Source organism: Leptopilina boulardi, unplaced genomic scaffold (assembly GCF_019393585.1).
Source record: "Leptopilina boulardi isolate dan_hultmark-lab unplaced genomic scaffold, ZJU_Lbou_2.1 LbouV2_208, whole genome shotgun sequence".
Classification (NCBI taxonomy): domain Eukaryota; kingdom Metazoa; phylum Arthropoda; class Insecta; order Hymenoptera; family Figitidae; genus Leptopilina; species Leptopilina boulardi.
The window spans coordinates 306,921-328,940 of record NW_026137761.1 but is presented as its reverse complement, the minus strand read 5'-3'; the positions used below and the strand labels follow the sequence as shown (position 1 = coordinate 328,940).

General features: G+C 28.8%; 1 protein-coding gene across 1 annotated transcript in view; it reads right to left on the bottom strand.

The window, feature by feature from the left end:
* Positions 1-21,291: 21,291 nt before the first annotated feature.
* The window catches only part of LOC127278599 (persulfide dioxygenase ETHE1, mitochondrial), a 139,110-nt gene continuing 138,381 nt past the window's right edge, over positions 21,292-22,020 (bottom strand). The window contains exon 6 of the transcript XR_007842507.1: positions 21,292-21,697. The gene's annotated coding sequence lies outside the window, so the exon portion shown is untranslated. The remainder of the gene's footprint in view (positions 21,698-22,020) is intronic.

Below are 22,020 nucleotides of genomic sequence, written 5' to 3'. Positions count from 1 at the left end.
AACAATAAACAATAAACAATAAACAATAAACAATAAACAATTAACTATAAACAATAAACAATTAACTATAAACAATTAACTATAAACAATAAACAATTAACTATAAACTAAACTTAAAATTTTTTTCACACTGAAAAAAATAAAGAAATTATAATCAATTTTTACAAAACACAAAAAGTGACGCTTGTTCACACAAAAAAGACATTTTCTTTTTTAAACATTCAATTGTTTCCCACCCTCCCCTCATACAAAAAATTTCCATTCAAAACAAAACAATAATAGGGTCCAAAAAAATTAGAAAATATAATGGTAAAAAGATTATTTATTTCAAATAATTGTTTACATTTATAATTTAAAATTAACAATATTGTAAATAATATAATATTTTAAAGAATCAAATGATTAAATCCATTTTTCTAATTCAAAAATTTCGTTTTTAAATGTTCAGAATTCATGTTCCCCGCTTTTGCACATGCGCAAAAACTTTCTGTAGGTAAGTTTCAGATGCACCAACTTAATTAGCTATCAAAAATTGAACAACATAACCTCATTTCTACAAATTAAGTTGGTAAAAGATCCATTGAAGAGAAGATTTAATTTATCAACTGATATTCGTTTCGTAGACATGAAATAACTTTTTTTACAATTTTTCTCAATAAAAAAATTAATTAACTAATTATTTAACAAATTAAATAAATATTTAATTTATTTAAAAAGAAAAATTGTCAAAAAAATTATATTCTGATAGCAACAATTTATTTTGGTCAGAAAAGAATTTTCTGCACAATTTTTCTCTTTAAAAAAAATTAATTAAGTAATTAGTTAATTAATTTTTTTTTAAAAGACAAGAATTGCCAGAAAAATTATTTCTTAATAGCAACAATTTCTTTTGAGGCAGAAAATAATTTTTTGTACAATTTTTCTCTTTAAATAAATTAAATATTTATTTAATTTGTAAAGTAATTAGTTAATTAATTTTTTTATTGAGAAAAATTGCCGGAAAAATTATTTCCTCATCGTAACATTTTTTTTGGAACAGGAAATAATTTTTTTGGCAATTTTTCTCTGAGAAAACAATTAATTAACTAATTAATTAAATAATGAGTTAATTAATTTTTTTTATAGAGAAGAATTGCAAGAAAAATTACACAGCCCCACAAAAAAAAGTGTCATCTACTTTTGACCGGAACACTCTAACCCTATGTATTTTGACGCGCTGAACACGAATCCGAAGTCCGTTTAGCTCCATCACGTCAGGATTTTTTTCTAACCTCAAAAAACATGTCGGATTTTGAGATGTAGGCGATTTTTTTAAAAATTGATGTATTAACTTCAAACTTGGTATCTGGGGGTTTTTTGGGTCGCAGATTACGAATCTGATGTCAGATTTCAAAAATTCAAAATGGCATATCCAACATGGACTTCTATCGGCCATATTAGATACGCCATTTTCAATTTTTGAAAACTGACTTCAGATTCGTAATCAGCGACCCAAAAAAACCCCAGATACACTATTGCAGATTAATTTTTAAATAAAATTTCGTAAAATAATGTCCCCCTACCAAAAAAAATTCAAGGGGTAGTTCCCCCCATAAATCAGCTTTTGGGGAAAAACAAAACATACGTGTCAAATTGTTTTCAAAAAACTACAAAACTGCCAAGTTTCAGAAAAATCGGCGTATGGCACTTCCCTGGTGTTACTTGTCAGCAACTTAGAAAACCTGTAGATACCAAATTTCATAATAATCTGACAATATTTTAAAAATAATTCCTTAATATTGAATCAGACATATCTAATTTCTAAAATCTGACGTCAGATTCGTAATCAGCGACCCAAAAACACCTAGATACCAAGTTTGAAGTAAATAAATTAATTTTTTTTAAAATCGCCTATCTTTCAAAATCCGACATGTTTTTTGAGGTTAGAATAGGTTTCTATAACTATCAGTGATTTGAATGTTAAACTTGGTAATAAAGTGTTGTGGATTTTCATCCGCTAGTTTGACTAGAGTGTTTGTGTTCCATTCCCTTATCTTTCTTGTTTCCCTTGATATTATTTATATCTTGCGACTACATTGTGATGATATGATGTCAATCCCCATTGTGAACTTACGCTGTTCGTCTTAACTACATTTTATACTACATTGTTTTTACTAATTATTGTGACAACTATCAACTGTTTTTTGAATTGGACTGTTCTGTGCTTGTGTATATGTGACTTTTGTATTGGACTGTACTGTGCACGTGTATATGTGAAGTAATCTTGTACACGTGACAATGGCTTCTGTTTCTCAGCAGTCAGTTGACTCGCAAAATTTGGTCATCACACTTCCCACAGATAGCGCCTCTAATACTATTTCTAAAACTTTATGGCCTGTTTGCAAAGGAACAGCAAAAGTAGCTAACGCGACACTCTGCCCTCTCTGCAGTACTCCCTACCACCCATCGTGTGCTGCTAAGTTTCCGCCCACTTTAAATGGGGGTTTCAAGAAATGCTGTGGCCCACCGTCACCTCTTCCCACCATATCAACTTCGCTCTCTCCTGAGGCGACAACTGAACTTCGTTCACTTATAAAGGAAGAATTACAATCAATCTCCAAAATGTTTACAACTGAACTTAAAAATTTGAATACTAATATTTCAAATTTGACTTCTGAATTGAGAGCAGTTAATGATAAAATCATCACATGTAATGAAAATAATACCATTACTAATCACCGCATTGATGTTTTAGAGGACAAAGTCGAGGAAATAATTGGAGGTAATTTTGATTCGCGTGCTTCTATTGACTGTTGCATGTTTGAAGTTGAGGATCGTTTAAGAAGACGCAAAAACTTAATAATTTACGGACTAAATGATCAAAATCCATCTCTCGTTCCTGACATGCATGAGTCAGATATGCTAAAAATTAAATCATTGCTTTCTATCTGTTGTCCTGAACAACATTATAACGAAATAAGTACATGGAGACTAGGAAAATTCTCAACAACTCAATCCAAGCCTAGACCAGTTAAAGTAAGTTTGCCAAACGATTATATATCTTCACAGATTCTGATATCCTTCGTCTGACTCAAAAAGAGAAACCTACTACCTCAGGAGTTTTCTGCGATATCAATATCTCCCGACAGAACCAGACATCAACAATTGGAATACCAACGTATCAAAAAAGAAATGACTTCGAGATTAGCACAAGGGGAAACAAATTTGAAAATAGTCTATCGCCTCGGTGCTTCCTCCATCATAACAGCTTAACCAACAAATCAAAATCTCACTGGACTTTATATTATCAAAATGTTCGCGGTATTAATTCAAAACAATTATTTTTTGATAGATATCCAGATATATATTTTTATTCTTTTTTCGTTCTCACTGAATCATGGCTAAAGCCTCATGTACCATCTGGAAGTTTTTTCGACCCACTTTTGTTTAATGTTTTTCGTAAAGATCGGTTAATTAAAAAAGGTGGTGGTGTATTAGTAGCAGTTAATACAGAATTTGTAGTTAAAGAATTGGAATTAGATGATTTGAAGTGTTTTATTGATACTATTGATTTACTTTCTCTCATAATTTCTAAACATACTTTATCGTTTATATTATTGGCTATCTATAGCCCTCCTGACATCCCTATATCTGTTTTTACGTCTTTCTTTTCTAAATTAGAAGAATGCCTAATATTATATTTTTTGCCACTCGTTCTTATTGGTGATTTTAATTGTCCTAATTTTTTACAACATTCATTACACCACCATACTGATCTTAAATCTATGATTTTGTCTAATTGCCTAAATTCTCTTAACCTACATCAAGTTAATTCCACCTTAAATACTTCTTGTAAACTCCTCGATTTAATTTGTATAAGTCACAAGTCTCCATGCCATAAAGCTTCACTTTCAATAGTACCTGAAGATCCGCATCACCCTTCTACATCTTTGTCGCCACCACCTACAAGATATAACTTTAAAAAAGCTGACTTAACTGGTCTTTATGTATTTTTATCTGAAGTTAATTGGTCATGCTTGAAATTACATAATGATGTAAATTTAGTATGTGAAGAATTTCTCACTATTTTATTTAATGCGTTTAATAAATTTGTTCCAGTTTATAAACAAAAACAAAATTGTAGTCATCGTTATCCACCCTGGTTTGACCAATCAATAATTAATGATATAAACATTAAGAAAAAATTGTTAAAAAAAAGACATTTATTTAATTATTACGCTGAACAAATAAAGTTATTATCTAATTCCTTACATAAACGTATAAAAAAGAATCATATTCTATACATGAAATCTGTTGAAGAAGCCCTCAAAAATGACTCCAAAGAATTCTGGAGATTTGTTAATAGAAATAAAAAAAATTCGCCTATTCCTGATGTAATGTACAGTGATAATTTAATGCTAGATACACCTATTTCTATTGTGAATTCTTTTGCCGATCTTTTTTCTTTTCATTGAAAAGCAACTTTCTATTCAATTAATGTATCAGATAATATTCAAAATTTAGAATATTTTTGTAATAACCCTTTCCAATTTAAAGAGCAAGATCTAACTAAGGCTGCAAAATCGTTGAAAGCAACATTTGTTTCTGGTCCGGATAATATTCCCAGCTTCATATAAGGCTGGAGAAAAGTCCAGAGTGACCAATTATAGACCTATTGCCCTTTTGCAAAATTTTGCTAAAGTTTTTGAACGAGCAATTCTAAATTCAATTCTGTTACCACTTATGAATATAATTATTGACGAGCAACATGGCTGCGTTCGAAATCGATCTATTCTTACTAACTTGATTACTTTTACTCAAATAGTTAATACTGCTTTGCAAAGGTGATTGCAGGTCGACGATGCTTACCTGGATTTCTCAAAGGCCTTTGATACTATTGACCACCTACGTATTTTTTCCAAGTTCTGGTGTTCCTCAGGGGTCTTCCCTTGGTTCCCCATTATTTAATTTATACATTAATGATGTAGCTTTAAACACCGAGTCTTATATTCTTATTTTCGCGGATGACGTGAAAATCTTCCGAATTATTTACTCTATTTCAGACGCTATTTCCCTCCAAACGGACTTAAATAATATTCTTTTATGGTCAAAAAATAATTTACTTCCGTTAAATGTTAAAAAATGCCATATTCTTTCTAATACTAGACGTAACGATCCTTTGTTCTATAATTATAAAATAGATGAAACTTTTTTGGAAAGAGTGTTTTCTACTTGTGATCTCGGTGTGACTGTTGATAACAGATTATTATTCAATGAACAAATATCTAATGTAGTGACATCGGCATCTAAGGCTCTTGGTTTTCTCATCAGATCATCAAAAGGTTTTAAAAATCTATCTACTTTAATATTACTTTTCAATTCACTAGTGCTTTCGCGTATATCTTTTTCTTATATTATTGCTAATCCTTTTTTTCAAAAATACAATGATGACCTGGAGAGAATTCAAAAGAGATTTCTAAAATTCTTGGCTTTTAAATCAGATGGTTATTATCCCCCTCAAGGATCTGACTATGATTGTTTATGTAATCGTTTTAATTTCCGCTCAATTGCAAACCGACGTATTTTTGCTTCAGCCCTTTTCATTTTCAAAGTACTTAACTCTCAAATTTATGCTCCTGATATTTTAAATATGATTAACTTAAGAATTCCTAACTTTTCAACACGTAATTTTGAACCTTTTCATCTTGATACCCCAAGGAAATCATTTGGCACTACTGCACCTATTTATTATTCTTGTAATCATATCAACAAATTATTTTCTCAAATGAATCCGGACCTGGAATTATTTTTTTCATCGGCAAAAGTATTCACATTCACTCTTAATTCCTATATCGATTCTTTATACTACCTACGACATTTGTATCGTGCAATTAGTTGCCAGTAAGGTATTAAGTATTATTTTTGTATCAGGTTTTTCATATTTTATTTTTCTTTCTACTATATTCTTTACATATTTACTTCACATATTAATTATATTTTATTTTTGTATGATCTATATTTTGTTAGTATCTACTTTTAGTTACCCATATATGGTCCATTAGGACCGCGGGAACTGATGATGTAAATAAATAAATAAATAAGGAGATAATTAATTTTTTTTAAAGAGAAAAATAGCCAGAAAAATTGTTTCTTAATCGCAACAATTCTTTTTTATGCTGCAAATAATTTTTTTGACAATTTTTGTCGTTAAAAAAAAGTAAATTATTTGATTAATTAAATAATAAGTTAATTAATTTTTTTATAGAGAAGAATTGCCAGAAAAATTATTTCTTGATCCCTACATTTTTTTTGGAACAGGAAATAATTTTTTTGACACTTTTTCTCCTTGAGAGAAAGTTAATTAACTAATTAATTAAAAAATGAGTTAATTAATTTTTTTCTTAGAGAGAATAATTGCCAGAAAAATTATTTCCTGATCGCAATAATTTTTCTTAGAAGCAGGAAATAATTTTTTTGACAATTTTTCTCCTTGAAAAAAAGTTAATTAACTAATTAATTAAATAAGGAGATAATTAATTTTTTTTTAAAGAGAAAAATTGACAGAAAAATTATTTCCTCATCGTAACATTTTTTTTGGAACAGGAAATAATTTTTTTGACTATTTTTCTCCTTGAAAAAAAGTTAATTAACTAATTAATTAAATTTTTTTTGAAAGAGAAGAATTGTCAGAAATATTATTTCCTAATCGTTATAATTTTTGTGGAACAGGAAATAATTTTTTTGACAATTTTTCTCCTTAAAAAAAAGTTAATTAACTAATTAATTAAATAATGAGTTAATTAATTTTTTTTAAAGAGAAGAATTGCCAGAATAATTATTTCCTGATCGCAACAATTTTTTTGGAGCAGGAAATAATTTTTTTGACAATTTTTTTTAAAAATTAATTAACTAATTAATTGAATATTTAGTTGCTTAATTTTCATTAAATAATAATTTATTTTTTAACTTTCATTTAATTAATTAGTAGTTAATAAATTATTAATAATTAATTAATAGTCTATTTAATAATTAAACAAATATTTAATTAGAAATCAATTAAATTTTTTAATTTCTTTTAATTTGAATTTCTTCAACAGAGACATCTATTTATGTAATTTCATATTACGCTCGCTTTAGAAGATGTTTACGCCCTTCTCGTGAAAATGCTGTTGTTTGGGCTTCAAAGCCCGATCGTCTTTTTTTCCGTAAAAAGTATACCTACCTTACATTTGTATGTACAAGGTCGAAGAAGAAGTACACAAAAAACAATGCACGTTCATCAAAATAACATATTTTCAATTTTTTAAATTTCATTCCTATCCTTTTTTTATCACTTAATTTTAGAAATTTTTCGAATTCTTAATGTTATTTTTTACTAGTTTCTAAGATTAAAACACGGAGGAATAGTAAGGAGACCGATCTTGCTGTAGTAACGCTTCTGAAAATGTCAGAAAAACATGCACGATAAGTGTCAGTTTCACTGCATTCTAGGGTAGACCGGGGCGGGATGAGCATAGTTATTTTTTTTCGTACGATTACTTAAATTTCGCAAAGTATTTACTGAAATTCAAGTGGTAATTACATTCCCTGATTATTCTTCTTCCCAATTTCTTAAACAATAAGGTAAAAAATTAAATAGAGATAAAATGAGAAATAAAAAAGTAAAAAAAAATCATGTGACTCATACCGCCCCGTAGATGGGGCGAGATGAGTCAGGTACTGGGGCGAGATGAGTCAGTTGATCTAAATTGCTTTAAAACGTTAATTTAGGAGTAAATAATTAAAAATAATTTTATAAATAAACATATTATTATAGAAGAACTTGGTCTCTATCGAAATTACGGTAAAATTCTAAAATGCAGATGATATTTCACCTCTAAATGAGAAAGTTCATTTTCTATACATGCATGCAAATTAAATCCAATTAAATTTTATCACTTGAAGTTTATTTAATAAAATTGTTTTATTTAATATCTAAATCACAGCATATTATGCTTATAACTGTTGAATTATACGTAGTTACATTAATATAATACTTAACTTTAACGATCTTTGGAATGAAATACATTACATTAAGTTTTTATTAAGCTTTGCGTTTACCTTATTTTATATCACATCAAGATTAGATCCTTTATTTATGAAAATAGAATATTTTTTCGAAACTAAAAACAGTTAAGTTAATATAAAAAAAATTTAAATCATGGAACACAAAAGGTAAAATATTTGCGCTGTTAACCAGCAATTGTCCCATTCACAGGGCGAATAGTTACCCCAGGGTAAGTAGGATACGTTATTCTTGATTGTTGAAAATTAACTGGACGAATTGTTGCAAGTGATTCGCCTGGCAACAATTGTGTGCTCACTGGTTGAAAAGAAAGTGAAGGAACTGACACTGGTCGATCATTTGGCATTATTGGCTTCGGATTCTGGGTTAGAATGGGAAACGGTTGCATGCACTCTATCAGCTGAATTGGTACTTGCAGTTGTACTGCATTCTGAACAGAAGCTTGAGATTGACTAACATTTTCTTTGTTCATCTTTCGTCTCTTTGGTGCACGTTTTGGTTCAGCTTTCGATTTGCTTGACATTAAAATTTCCCTGTATTCTGGAGAAGATATTACAGCCGTAAATCCTTTTTTCCGACCTTTGGGTTTGACGACTGATTTGCCACCTTTAGGTAAAATGACATTTTTGTTTGAGTCAAAAGTGCTCAATACTTTCACAGGAACAGATGGAATATTTTCAGCATCAGTCACTGGTAAGGTTAGATCCACACAATCAGTTGAGTCTTGCAACATATTCTATAAAAGAAAACATTATATATATGTATATTAATATAATCTTATTTCCTATGAAGTACTTAAAAATATTAAAATTACCTCCAAATCAAAGTCTTCAGCAATCGGTTCGTTTAATAGATGATCATTTCTGAGATCATTTTGAATTTTGTCAACAAGTTCTTCGACGAATGTTTCATCTGGTTGCTGGACAGTTGAAGAACTGACACTGAGTTCCTCCTTATTTTTTGGCGAATTAGGAACCCCGCTGTCATTAATACTCTGCACTTCTGTTATAAACTGTCTAAACGATCTTCTCTCTTCTAAAACACAAATTAAAATATAAGAAATTTTTTTTTAGCCAAAGTAATATCAATAATTTTTTATTGTATTTTATAGTAAAATTTTAAAATTTAAATAACTTAAATTTTTCTTAGATTAATACTTACCATTTTCCACATTGCTGCAAAAACTATCCTCTTTTTCAGTTAGGACAGCGGAAAAGTCTGAATCGTTGAACAGGTTTCTGTTGAACGGCCAAATTCCAGTTTTTTCGAAACCATTTTTAGCTGTAGATATAGTTGCAGCTTGCTCAAAAGCTTTCCCAAAGATAGAAAAAATTTCGAACATTGAAACAACTCGACCTGGATGCATCCTTAACCATTTTGATGTCTCTTTCGCGTAAAATGTACTCAACGGTTTGATAAACGAAACGTCCAACGGCTGCAGTCTGTGAGTGCAATGAGGAGGCAAACAGAGAATTATCACCCCATTTTCTTGAGCAAGATCAACAACCTCAATATTTTTGACGTGGGTAGCATGACCATCCAACAAAAGCAGCACAGGTGATTCCTTAGTACTCTGAGAGAAGATTATAAATTGTTTAAACCATTTAGTAAAAATTTCAGTGTCGAGCCATCCGCTTTTATTGAATTCCGCCCAAGCACCTTCTGGTTTTCCTTCTGAATATCTTTCTTTATCTCGAGATCGGGGGAAAATTAGCATTACCGGCATATATTTACCATCAGCAGAATAGCATATTTCAGCGGTGACCAATTTTCCTCTTTCAGCTGATTTTCGAGAATAAACCTGATGCTTTCCTTTCATAGCTACAATTTTTGGCACACATTTAGGAACAACACTCGTCCCAAACTCGTCAACATTGAAAATAGACTTGCTTGTTAAATTGTATTTTTGAGTATTTTCATCAAGCAAATCATAAAACTTCTCCACTTCTTGCTTATTAAATCCTGATGCTCGATCAGCGGAGGTTGCTTCCGGTTTTCTAAGGGACAGATCAGGATGCCTTTTCATAAACTTTTGAAACCAGTCTTCTCCAGCCATCTCTTTTTCTTTGTTAAAATTGTTTTTTAAATCGGACCTTACTGCGAGCTGAAATGCAATTTTTCTAATATCCTCTGGTGTCAGTCCATACATTCTCTCTTCCATTAGCAAAATATATTTGCATAAATCATTTTCCTGCTCAGCATTAAAAACGGTCGAAAATCCTAGTCCTAAAAATCATTAACAGAAATAAATAATTACAGGTATAAATTTAATCGTTTAATATATTTTAATCAAAAACATTAACTCTTAATTAACTGACTGTTAATATAAATAAACATTAAATGTTGTAAATATTTTAGTTTATTTGTACATTAATTGTTTTTCTACTTTGACACGTATGACGATATAACCTAAAATTTCAATAACGCAATAACACACAGTAAATCTATAATAGTATAATTTATTTATTTTTTTTAACACTTACCTTTTTTGCAAACTGTGAAAACATTTTCGTTAGTTTCACGACATTTTAATACTTTTCTGGTTAAAGTAGCCCTCGGAACTCCGAGTTGCTCTGCCGCTTTCCGACAACTCATTTTTTCGTTTGAAACTAATTGTACTGCCTCAACCATATCTTCTTCAGACCAACTTTGTCGACTAGATTTTCGTTTGTACTTTCTAACCATACTTAAAATTTAAATTACTCACTATATATAATACTAAATTATAATATAATATAGAAATAATAACAAGATTGCACAGCTGTTTACATTGTACTATGAAAAGAGGTTAGAATCGTCATAATCGACCTGACTCATGTCGCCCCTTCACTGTGGCTCATTGAGCCCCCAATGATTATATTCAAGTAAATATAATAATTAAATATTTCTCTTAAGTAATTAAATAATATTTTTTTCTATAATTAAAGGTGAGTGTATAAGCTAATCAAGTATTCACCAGAAATAATTCTAATGTTTTAAAAAGAATGATTAATTTCTCATTTAAAAACTTAGAAATTAGCAAGTTTAAGGCTCGAATTTTTTGGACATTATTTTTAAAACATTTATAATATGTTATAATATATAATAATAATAATATAATATAATAATATATATATAATATATAATATATAATATATATATATATAATATATAATATATATATAATATATAATATATAATATATAATATATAATATATAATATATAATATATAATATATAATATATAATATATAATATATAATATATATATATAATATATAATATATATATAATATGTTTGTAATTACTATGGCTCCATTATTCTTTTAATAATTACTTCAATTACATTATTAATTACTTACACATGATTTTGGAGATACAATATCGCAATGGTAAATAAAATTTCTAAAATAAACACTGAACACTAAGATTTTTTGTGACATATATGTATATCGCATACTCTGGCCAGTTGAGTACAATGCACTGAACCTGGCACTTATCGTACATGTTTTTCTGACATTTCCAAACGCAGAGATCGGTCTCCTTACTATTCCTCCATGGCTTGGCTTTATTTTTTGTTTTCGAGATAAAAATTATTAAACATTGCAATGCAGGAGCTTGGCGCGCCGGTCCCATGCAGTACGGGTTCTTAAAGTGCCCGAGTATTGGAGTAACAATGAGAAAAGAAAAAATCAAAACAATTAGAAATTTTTATAAAAATTTATGGGTTCATTATTGACAACAAATATTATTATTGATAATAGATAAAAATTTTGAGAAATAATTTATTGTTTGTATAGGAAAAAGAGGGCCCCAGCCTACGCCCTCTTCTGTGAGGTACTTTCGTTACATTTATATTGTTACATTTAAGAAACATATGAAATAATTTCACATGCTTTTTAAATGCAACTTATTTACCTCTCCAAAAACTGAAGGACTAAAAGAAAGGAAGGAAGATTGGGATGATTTTATTTTATTGAAAATTATTTAATAATAAAATGTACCGAACTTTCAGAGTTTGGAAGGTGTGAAACAATTTTACATCGAATTTTATTATTACCTTCAGGTATAAAACTATGAAAATTTTTGTACCCTTAATTAAACGAGCATATTGAAATCTTTCAGATAATATGCGTTCTTCGTTCATATGTTCTTCTTTACTGCAATATTCAAATTTTATAGTTTTTATTCCTTCATTTACTACATTAAAGAAATCTTTGGAATTTAAAATAAAATTATTAGTGGTTTTTCTTAAACTTTCGCGGGCAGCATATCTTTTTACAGTTCCACCAATACCGTCGCAGGCATTTGTGCCGTGAGAAGTTGCATAAAAATGCCATTCCGCTTCAATTCCAAAAAAATCTTTAGGGTGATGAACTAAATTAATGAAATTACTTTTATTTTTGTACTGGGAGGCAGCACCGTCGGAAAAATAAAATATTTTCTTAATATTCTCCAATTTATACATTGCTAAAAGCCTGTGAATTAATTTTTTTATAAAAAGGTGAACAGAAACTGCATTATGATCAGTACTTTCTGAAATTACAACAATGGAATCATGTTTTATTTTATCATTTTCATCAATCTCTGATCGATAAATTACAAATGGGTGAACAGTAATTTGCTGATTATTCCAATATTGTTTTTGTATTGAATCTTGAACAATTGGAAGATAATTTTGAGAAAAATCGCCAATAACTAATAATTCTCCGTGTTGAAGATTTTTTCTTAAATTTTTTAAGAAGCTGCTTTGATTCTTCGCTATGAAATGATGTTCTTGAAGTTTTCCAGCTTTTTTTCCTAGTTGACTAATGAACTCCTTTACCCCGATATTGATGGTTTCTAAAGAACAACGATCAGTATTAGTCCACTGTGGAAAAGAAACTGAACTTATCGAATATTTTTCAAACAATAAAGTTAATTCTTTACCGATTTATAAAAAACCTGGACAATTCCTGCATTTTAAAAAATAACAAGACATTTTAGGAAATTTACATAACATTTCAAGTAAAAGTTCTTGATAAGAAGAAATTGAAAATTCTTTTAAAACAGATTTCAAACCTTCATTAAACATTAATTTAACATTTTGATGGATTTCACAAACGCAAATGTTATGATTTTCATTATGGTCAGTTAAAATACATTCTTTTGGACGTATTTGAGTAAATTTGGAAAATCCAATTTTTATATCTGAATGCAAATTTTTAAATACTGCATAGGCTTCTTTTAAATTACGTAACATTAACCTTTTTTGAAGGCATTGTCGTTTTCCCGTAATTTCATTTTTAACTGAAATACAATTTTTTTGCTCGGGTATTATTCTACTAATTTCATCACTATAATATAAATCTTTAACATAAATCAAATTATTTTCATTAAATTTTTGTGATAATCTTTTTTTAGGATAAAAACCGACACCTGATTTTTCTTGCAAATTTTTAGCTTTAACAGCTATGTGAACCGAAACATTAAAAAATTTTGAAATTTTATATGCTGACCAAGATTGCGGAACTAATGTTAAATAATGAATTTTTTCATAAAAATGTTTCACTTTATCAATTTGCTTTTTTAAATTTAAAAGTAATTGTTTTTCAGAGTCACACTCTACAAAATCTACATCACTTTCTTTCTCACTATCACTTTCGGAAGAATTAATTAATTCTTTATCACTAATTTCGTTATTATTTGTAACGAAGTGTTTCGTTAGAAGCAAGAATCCCCTGAAAATTAAAACGAATTTCTGAGTCGGTGTCCAGCGAGAGATAAGGTTGTCTTTCCTTCTTTTCTCGTATAGGTTTGTCTCGTTTCTCCTTTTTCGTCTTTCTTTTCGTTCAACGTTCGGAAGGTGTGACTCTTGTCATGTCTTATTAGAAATGATTACGCGCATGATTAATCGACGCTTAGAGTCACGTGGTCTGCGTCCCTTCCAGTTTTCCCTTTAGGTGCCGACCGGTTGGGGGTGACGAGAATGGACGTATGCAGATTCTCGGATTACCAAGAAGGATGCACTAAATTTTAGGAAAAGCGGGCCTGTTTCTGAGAATTGGGAATTTGGAACCTCACTTGTCTGGCTAGCACCAAATCGAGTAGTTTATTTCGAGTGAGATAGATTCTTTTGAGTTGGAGTTAATTAAATTATTTAATTTAATTATAATTAAGCTATTTGTTTATTTAATTTTATTAATAAAGTTGGAGTTTTTGTATGTGGTAAAATTGTGCGTTTTTTTTATTTGAATTGATTATCGTTGGATTAATTTCGTTGGTGATTCCTCCTCGTTTGCGGCATCATCGGACATCGTTGGCGCCAAGCAGTCTCGCGAAGGTTAGTTATCTCAACGGAAAAATAAGGCGTTGTTTCGAACGGGTTTCACATCGCCCTATCCTTGGCAGGATTTCCCCTTTGATTTTGTGTATTTTAAGATTTGTGGAGAGTATTTAATTTTGGGGAAAGATGTGTAATTGTTTTTAACTTTTTTTTAAAACCAATTTTAAAATATTATTAACGATTAATAATTCCCCATTACATATTATTAAACTAAAAATTCTGATTTTCAGTATTACTTACAGAATTTGGTTTTGGCAACGAAAATTGAAGTCGATAACGAGTGCACAAATAATTTCCTTCTTGAAGAAACGGAAATTTATCACACATGATTTTAGTGATTGGTCTCACCCTTTTCATAACTTTTTTATGTTTATCCAGATTAAACGGATTACAACATATTTTTTTTATTTTTAACCATTTTAGTGGAAAATATAAAACGGACTTTTTCGAAAACGAAAATTTGCAACCTTTTCACCAGATAGCTAGAGACAAACTGAATTTTCATAATGAAAATGAACCCTTTTGTTAAAAAAGACACGCCCCTAATATGAAAGCAATTAACAAAATGACCATTGTAACTCCAATACTCGGGCCCTTTAAGAACCCGCACTGCATAGGACCGGCGCGTAGGCGCGCCAAGCCCCTGCATTGCAATGTTTAATAATTTTTATTTCGAAAACAAAAAATAACGCCAGGCTAAAAATTTCAGGAAGTCTTCCCTACATTGTCAACTTCATTCCTGATTTTTTTCAGGTTTGAGAAACAGGGAGAACATGATTAAAACTAAAAATTAAATTTTATTTTTTAAACAAATTACTTAAATATCAATAATTTCTTATTGTAATATTTTTTTTTCATAATTTTCAACATTTTTAGAGTGAAAAACATTCAGAACTTTTTTTTGTAGGATCAAAAGAAAAAAAGTTATGAGAAAAAGAAACAAAAGTTACAATAATTTGTTAATGCAAATATCTCTAAAAATATTAAAAAAATTTAATTCAAAATTTACATACTTATTTAACACCAAAATAACTCTCAAAAACCAAAAGTTAAAGAAAATCTGAGACATCATATGTCGTTCTCATATGAAACGCCTCATATACACGTGAAAGAATGGTCAAAATATCCGTTAAAAAAATAAAGTCCCGAATACCCGTGTATATCCACGTGGAGGAAAAGTGGAAATTTCTGTTTATAAAATAAAGTCCAAAATACACGTGTACATTCATGTGGAGAATGTGGCAAAATATCTGTAAAGAAAATCAAGTCTTGACTACACGTGTGTATATACGTGGAGGACTGGACGAAATATTAAAAAAAAAATAAAGTCCCTAATACACGTGTATATCCACGTAGAGAATATTGTAAAATATCTGTAAATAATTTAAGTCTTGAATACACATGTGTATACACGTAAAGAATATGGCAAAATATCTGCAAATAATTACGTCCTAAATACACGTGTATATACTCGTGGAGGAATGGAATAAGAAAAATCGCTGATTAATCCTCAATTATTTAATCACACGATAGTAGCAATGAGGATTTCTTTATAGTTTAAAAAATCATCTAAACTTATTATAAGCTTCTTTTGGTTTCTGCTTAAATAATAGTTCAAGTAACCCAGCAGTTTTTAAATAATTTTTCTTTCCAACAAGCTTAATATGTGAACTTTCAAATTTAATAGGTGTATCATCAATCATAAAAGAACCGTTATCCATTTTACGTACTCCATAAACCATATTTTAAAACAGTTTTCTATTTTTATCTAACATAAAAATAAATTTATTTGTAATTTTCTCATAATCTTCTTCGTCTTTTTCAAAGTTATTGTTCTTATCAAGTAAAGTTGAATTTGAAAAAGAGAAATCGTTATCATCTTTCTTGAATTTTTCAATTTTAACATTTTTGAAAGGAGTTTCAGTTACATTTGCCAACTTTTGAAGAGGTGTAATTATTGGTTGCAGAGTTTCTTTTATCAATGTCTCTGCAGCTTGTTTATCCATTTTAAGTAATCCATGTTTTCGTCTAAAAGCATCACTTGCTTTTGCTATTTTACGGAGTGTTTCTTGCTCCTTTCGATACATGTTTTCATCTTGATAACATAAACTATACTAATTTAAAATAAAATAAATATTTATAGTGTAATAAGGCAATAAAATTCCTTCCTATATCTTTCGTCATTAAAATTCCTATCTTTATCAATAACGACAAATCCATATTTATCAGATTTCCAACATTCTGAACATAAATTACGAAATTGTTAATAAGACATGTCTGTATTAACATGATCTTCCTAGATATGTTTAAAATTTTTTTCATCTTGTCTAAAAAGCACCGGTAAATTTACATTATCTCGGGCTAGATGTTTTGGAATACGAGCATACGTTTGACACAAGTCGAATCTGTCAACATTTACATGTCTACCAGTCTTGGGTAAATTACTTTCTTTTAAGTAACTCGTTACATTTAAGTTACTTAATGAAAAAAAGTAACTAGTTACTGTTACAGTTACTTTTATAAAAAAGTAACTCATTACAGTTACAGTTACTTTTATAAAAAAGTAACTCGTTACAGTTACAGTTACTTACAAAGTAACTTAAGTTACATTTCAAGTTACTGAAAAATTATTTTCAAATTTGTCTTATCGAAATTCAATTTTTTTATCAAATGGGAATCAAATTAAAATGTGAAATACAATTGTAATACATATATTTATTCAAATTCTTCACATAGATTTGCATTCATTTTAATAAAAGCATCATCTATTCTTTCCCCTAAAGTTTTACGTGTAAAATTTTTAAAATTTCCTGATAATCCAAGTAACACTAGGTCTTTAAAAGATGATTTTTCTACAACACTTCTATTACATAACCCATAATTTTTTTATCCAATATTTTTGAGTAACTAGCTTTGAATCGGAAGTCTAGTTTTCCAAAAGAGTTTGCTTCTTATTTGACTGTGATGAAGAATCTGAGAATTGTTCTTCGAATTTTCTCTTTCTTTTTCTTTCGCTATAGCTGCTTCTAATTCTTAAACGCATCCATGTTTAACCTATCCAAGTATTTATTTATAAAAATTTTAAAAATATTATCATTATTAGAAAATTAGTTTTTATAATCATGGATTTTGTTTGCCATTTTAAGAATTAATTTACAAATCAATTAATAAGGTACAATTTCGACACAGGGTTGCTAAAAATTATTTATATAAAGTCTTAAATAAAAGTCTATATAAAACTTCCGAATACAAATAAATTAATTAATTAAAATCTTATTTTAAAAAATCTTGTACACTGTTTAAATTATGCAGGTAAATCCCCTATATTGCAACAGTAAACCAAACGAATACGATGGAACACGAGCACATGAAAAACAGAATGTAAACACTCGGTACAATGCTCATCATGCGAGCGCAGAGTCCATGTTCTTTTGCTATCACTTTGCGCGCTTTTTTTAAAATAAAAAATTATTAAGTTTTTAAAGCAATAAAAAAGTTCAAAGAAAGTAACGAAATGACTTAAAATTAAAAGTTACTATTAAAATAGTAACTAAGTTACGTTACAAGTTACTTTCAAAAAAAGTAACTTAGTTACGTTATAAGTCACAAGTAAAGTAACTTTTTCAGTAACTTAATTACTAATAACTATTTGTTTTAATGCATAAAACTTTACATAACAATTTTTAAGACATCTTTTTTCATTATAAATATTTTATTCATTAATTTTCCTTTAATTCAATTCAAGTTATTAAAAACCGGCGAGAAACACATGCGTATTAAAAATTGTAAAGTTGGAAAATAGTATAGACTCTTTATGTTCTCAACAAGACGGTGCAAATAACAACTGACTAGGAATATAGAATTTAATATTCGTCTTTATTTCATTCTCCAGATTTTTCTTGTCCACCACGAGGTTCCCAAACATCCACACATTCTGTTACACACTCCTTACTCTATCATAAGCTGGTATAATCTAATCTAAGTATGACTAATCGTCAATACGAAACCGAATATCGCCACTCCAAGGCTCATTTACATAAGTGGGGGAAAGGGGGTGAGCTTAAGGTGCACCCCACACCCGCCTCTAAGTGATAACGTTAACATAAAAAAATTGAATAATTATTTTTTTATACAAGTATAAATTGGAGTATTTGTAAATGTGTGTTTCTTAGAAAAAATTCTGTCTGGTTACTCGAGTTGGGTAACCCTTTAAGGACCAAATGTACAAAAATTTAACTTAAAGTTTGGCAATTTTTTAAACTAACAAAACTCAATATAAAAAAATTAGCAATATATATTTCTTATGGCCCAGGAACCTCTCTTTCAAATGGAGCATCAGAAAAATCCGTAAATTAAAAAATGAACAAATTACACACAATTATTTAATAAAAAACATAAATTTTCAAGGTTTTCTTTTTACTTTATAATATATTTGGACAATGTACCATTTTATAATATCTTGTCCAGATACAAATATCGCGTCAAAAATGTCTGACCTTTGACATGGTGATCTAGATTTTAAAAAAATCAATATGGCGCAATAATATTCCCAAGTAGCACGATATATCAACCAGATGTCACGGTGATATCACCGGGGAATGTCACCGTGACATCAGTAAAATGTCAAAATGTCCGCCTTACGGTGATATCACACGGTGACATCGAGGTGATATCATGGTGACATCACAGTCATATCACGGTGATATCATGGTGATATCACCGTGATATCATGTTGATATCACCGTGATATCATGTTGATATTTTACAGGGATTTAAAATTTTTAAAAATTATTATTTTTATTATTTTTTTTATTTATTATTATTTTTTAAATTATTAAAAATTTTAAGTCCCTGTGAAATATCAACATGATATCACGGTGATATCACCATGATATCACCGTGATATGACTGTGATATCACCTTGATGTCACCATACTCACTACTCAGAGGTTTTTGGGATCGCTGATTACAAATCAGATATCAGTTTTTTAAATTAAAAATGGCGGATGTAAATGTTAAAAATTCATCGGATCCACTAGAAACTCGTTACTCTGGGGTTTTCGGTATCGCTAATTGCGAATCTGACATCAGTTTTTCAAAATTCAAAACGGCGGATCCAATAAAACGAACTTTTTTTAAAAACTCGTTTGAATGCTCTTGAAACTCACTACTTGAGTTTTTTGGGGTCGCTGATTATGAATATGAGATCAGTTTTTTAAATTAAAAATGGCGGATCCAATATGTCGGATGTCAGATGTTAAGGAATTTATATTGTATTCTATTTGATTACTACGTTCTTTATCCGTCAAATTTATTAAACGTTGTCCAACTCTCACTGCGTAGAGGTAAACGTAGATTAGAGTCTTTTTTAATTTTTAAAAAAATCAACAAAATTTTAAAAAATACTCTCTATTCAACGTTTACCTCCACGCAGTAAGAGTTGGACAACTTTTAATCAATTTAAGGGGTTAAACCACTCTAGAATTTTCAAAAAATCAAAAAAAATTTTTTTGCTTTAAAAGGTGCCTAAGGGTGTATAGAATAAGAAACAATATCAATTATAAGTCGAAACACTTTTTAATTTGGAAGGTCAATTATACGGCGCAGGCATTGCAGATTGAAGGTATATCCAAAAAGTCGTAAGTAAAACTTTAAACTCGTTTTTCTCAAAACTACATTTTTTGTGCTGGCCGGAAATATGACTTTTACAAATCTCAACCGATTTACTTAAAAATTAAACTTTAGCTTCTCAATAACATTATCTAGAGAAAGACGTACGGATTTTTTTTATGTTGCATATTTTTTTTGTTATAAACAATTTAGTGTCAATTTTTTAAGTAAAAAACTCGGTTTTTCCTTAAAATGTTCGCCATTTTTGCAAAAATCAATTGAAAAAAAATCCCCTACGTCTTTCTCTAGCTTTTAAGATGTAAAAATAGAAAGAAATTTGTTTTTTGTTCTAGGATGAAAATTGGAGCTAAAACCTTTCCGGCCGCGCACAGTGGTCTGAAAGCGTTATAAAATTGCCAAAATTTAAGGTTATCAATTAAATTCAAATTTAACTTTATTATTTTCTAAATAAGTAATAGTAATCTTAAATGATATTTAAAATTATTTTTATTAAAGCCAAAACGTTTTAGAACAATTCAAAAGTTATAAATAATTTATAACAATCATGACAGAGTCTTTGCAAAAAGTTGTATTACTTGCAAAGAAGTCCCATTCTTTCAATGTCTTAAATTATTAACCATTTTACAAGTTATTAAAATGCCTTTATGTATTGTATTTTTAATAAATTAATCATTTTCGGATGCAAAACTAGTTTTTATGCAAACTTTTTCTCGGCGAATGAAAGGAAACATTTTTTCGTTTCATCGTACTCCGATGTACCCCACTCAAATAAAGTTTTTCATATATCATTTTACTCCTGAATATATCAATTTTCTAATGTGCTGCTACTTGCTGCTACTTTTTTACCTGGACATAGTTATATTTATTTATATCAAGTAAGACAAATGATTGCTTTTGTCACATTCATCGAAATATAATATATTTCTATCTACCTTTGAATCTTCTTTTGTTTTTTTTCCATATACTCTTATAAACTTTTTTGACATTTATTATTGTTGGTTATAAACATTTATTTTCTTATAAAATACAGTGAATGTATTAAAAAAATGATTATTTATATATTCTATTAATATTTATACTTTCAGAAATTTTTAATTAATTAAAAGTAAGTTTTTTCAAAAATTTTATTCTTTAAATTGCTCAATTTTGGTTTCATAATAATATATGTACAGGTTAATTAAAAGTAATAATATGTAAATGTTAATGTTTTATTAAATATAATGATAATAATTTATTATAATAAATATATTATATTAAATATTTAATTTGCAAATATTCTCAAATGGTCATTTATTATATGTAATTTAAATTGTTTAATAGAAGAACACCTTAGTAACTTTTTAAAAAAAAGGTTTAAAAATATTAAATTTAAAATCCATTTTAAAACTTTAATATTACAATTTTCTATTTCTCAAATTCTATTAATTGTTCATTGTTATTTTTTATAACAGTTTCAGATTTTACGAATGCAAAAACCTTCCTACTAAGAACGTTTGTGTTCAATAATTGAATTTTAAACACTTTTATCCGCCATATTATATCTACTATTTTTTATTTTATTATATTTACTAGAAATGTAGACTCAGCGAACTCAAGAATCTTATTGTGAGCAGTTCCAACCAATCCCCATTATATTTTGAATTTTGGCAGCTTTTCGAGTCCTTCAGACCACTGTGCCGCGACGTGATTCCTCTCAGAAAGGGTTTCTATCACGTACCTGTAAATTTGATATTTTAAAAAAAATAATTAATGAAGTATATTTTTTTTCTTTTTAAAGTTTACCTAATAAAGATATGTAAACATATTTTTCAGTACATTTAAACTTTTCTTGAAAAAAATTTCTAAAGTTAGGCCTTTTTTTGACGCTCTAGAGTGGTTTAACCCCTTAACAGCTAAAGAACGTAGTAAACAAATAGAATACAATATAAATTACTCAACATTAAAAAAATAATGTCAGATTCATAATCAGTGACCCAAAAAACCCCCGAGTACTGAGTTTCAAGAGAATTCAAACGATTTTAAAAAAAGTCCGCCATATTG